This window comes from Bombus vancouverensis, chromosome 16, assembly GCF_051014615.1.
Source record: "Bombus vancouverensis nearcticus chromosome 16, iyBomVanc1_principal, whole genome shotgun sequence".
In the NCBI taxonomy this organism is placed as follows: Eukaryota; Metazoa; Arthropoda; class Insecta; order Hymenoptera; family Apidae; genus Bombus; species Bombus vancouverensis.
The window spans coordinates 60,001-62,500 of record NC_134926.1 but is presented as its reverse complement, the minus strand read 5'-3'; the positions used below and the strand labels follow the sequence as shown (position 1 = coordinate 62,500).

Sequence of the window (2,500 nt, the reverse complement as noted above, 5' to 3'; positions counted from 1 at the left end):
CGATGTTCATGTGTCCTGCAGTTCACACGTTGACGCGCAATTAGCTGCGTTCTTCATCGACCCACGAGCCAAGTGATCCACCGTTCAGGGTAATCTTTTATAAATTTTGCATCAGTTCAATACTCAAATGTACTCTTCTCGGTTCTAGCGAAGCCGAGTTCCGTCACGTTCGACCAACGGGAATCGAACGCGCAGAAGTCGCCATAGGATTGACGACACAAAAACGTTCGAAAAAAAAGAAACCGACGAACGCGCGAAGATACGCGCGTTCGCCGGCCGGGCGTAAAGTACATTATGATATATAACAACCATCGAGATCGAAGCTCCGTTCGTCAGGAAACGACGGGGATATATACACCCGATTCTGAATCCTCTGTACAGCACACGATCTCGCGAACGAGTAAGGACGGTGGCTAGCCCATGTTTTATATGTGTTTGATTCTACTCTCTCGTCCAATTATTCAAGAAACAGCGCGCGTGCATCTCTCCATCGTTCGGGTGATAGTAAAGATTCGATGGGATTTGCGCGGCCGTCCGCCTCGAGCGGTCTTTCGTCCCAATATCCAGAAGCAGAGTTTGAAAAACTCTAGCGACGGCACGGGTGTCCGACTCACGACATCGAGGTTTCGAAGCCGGCGATCCCCTCCGAACGGATGGCGACCACGCGACGACTGAAAGCATGAAAAATCGACGAAAGATAGAACACATCTCCGTTCGGGTGATGTTTTTTTTAAAAAAAAAAAACAAAAATTCGATGGTACTCGCAGCCATCGTCCTCGCGCGGTCTTTCGTCCCAACATCCAGAAGCAGAGTTTGAAAAGCTCTAGCGACGGCACGGGTGTCCGACTCACGACAACGAGGATAGACAGCCGGTTCCCTCCGAACGGGTTATGCGACGACGATAAACTCGATGAAACTTTAGTCTCGTTCAGGTAGTGTGTGTGTCTTGTAAATCAAAAATTCGATGGGACTCTCATCCATCGTCCTCGCGCGGTCTTTCGTCCCAACATCCAGAAGCAGAGTTTGAAAAACTCTAGCGACGGCACGGGTGTCCGACTCACGACAACGAGGATAGACAGCCGGTCCCCTCTGAACGGTATATTATATATATGCGATGATAGACGACAAACTGGATGAAACTAAGTCTCGTTCAGGTAGTGTGTACATCAAAAATTCGATGGAACTCGCATCCGTCGTCCTCGCGCGGTCTTTCGTCCCAATATCCAGAAGCAGAGTTTGAAAAACTCTAGCGACGGCACGGGTGTCCGACTCACGACAACGAGGAAAGACAGCCGGTCCCCTCTGAACGGTATATTATATGAAACTTTAAGTCTCGTTCAGGTAGTGTGTACATCAAAAATTCGATGGAACTCGAATCCGTCGTCCTCGCGCGGTCTTTCGTCCCAATATCCAGAAGCAGAGTTTGAAAAACTCTAGCGACGGCACGGGTGTCCGACTCACGACAACGAGGATAGACAGCCGGTCCCCTCTGAACGGTATATAATATACATTATGCGACGGTAGACGATCAACTAGACGAAACTTTAGTCTCGTTCAGGTGGTGTAAAAAAATTCGATGGGATACGCACGCACGGCTGTCGTCGTCCTCGAGCGGTCTTTCGTCCCAATATCCAGAAGCAGAGTTTGAAAAACTCTAGCGACGGCACGGGTGTCCGACTCACGACATCGAGGCTTCGAAGCCGGCGGCATTCCCCTCTGAACGAACTTCGGCTACACTAGTTACGAATCGTTGCTACACATCGTCTTCATCGTCGTCGTCGTCGTCGACATCGACATCGACATCGACATCGACATCGTATCATCATCATCATCGGTCATCGTCGCATAGCGGGCCAACATCCACGCGATGCGTCTTCGTTCTAGGTTACCCGATCCACGAGTATGTTACACGTGGTTTCGTTATTTCGAACGAAACGACACACGAAGAGCACACGCCCTGTGGGTAGGAAGCACGTTTCGAGAACGACGAGAGTTTCGATGAAAGAGACGAGAGAAGTCGACGCAGAAGGTATCCATGGATCTTCGAAGAGAACCTTCGAAGATGTATATCGGTATCCTTTCGCTCTGCGCGACTCGCTACAAGTTCTTTCGCTCTCGTCGACTCGTTCTAGACGCTTCGTTCGATCCCAAAGAGGAGTCTTCGATATGTCCCGTTGCTAGGAGGAGAACAAACGCAACACAGACCACGAAACATAGAAGAGAATAGGCGAGCATGATCTCTCCGACACGAGGCACTTTAGAGATTTTCTTATTAGTTTGCATGGACTTTTATATTCGTTCGTACGGTTTCCACGATGCAAATACGAAATACGAGATCGTGACGGCGGGTCTTTCTGTGTACGGCCTCTCGCAGGCGCCACGACTGCATTTCTCTTTACACGTGGTTTCCATCGTAATTTTTTTCGTTTGATATCGAGCCTTAACTTTTGTTGGCTCTTTCGAAGCTAGAGTTCCCTTTTATTAGAATTTCATATATATA

General features: G+C 49.0%; 1 non-coding gene across 1 annotated transcript in view; it reads right to left on the bottom strand.

Moving 5' to 3' along the window:
* LOC117162348 (5.8S ribosomal RNA) overlaps window positions 1–92 on the bottom strand; it is a 155-nt gene extending 63 nt beyond the window's left edge. Inside the window, exon 1 of the ribosomal RNA XR_004465202.1 lies at window positions 1–92. This exon is cut by the window's left edge and continues 63 nt beyond it. This is a non-coding gene — a ribosomal RNA (5.8S ribosomal RNA).
* Window positions 93–2,500: the final 2,408 nt, after the last annotated feature.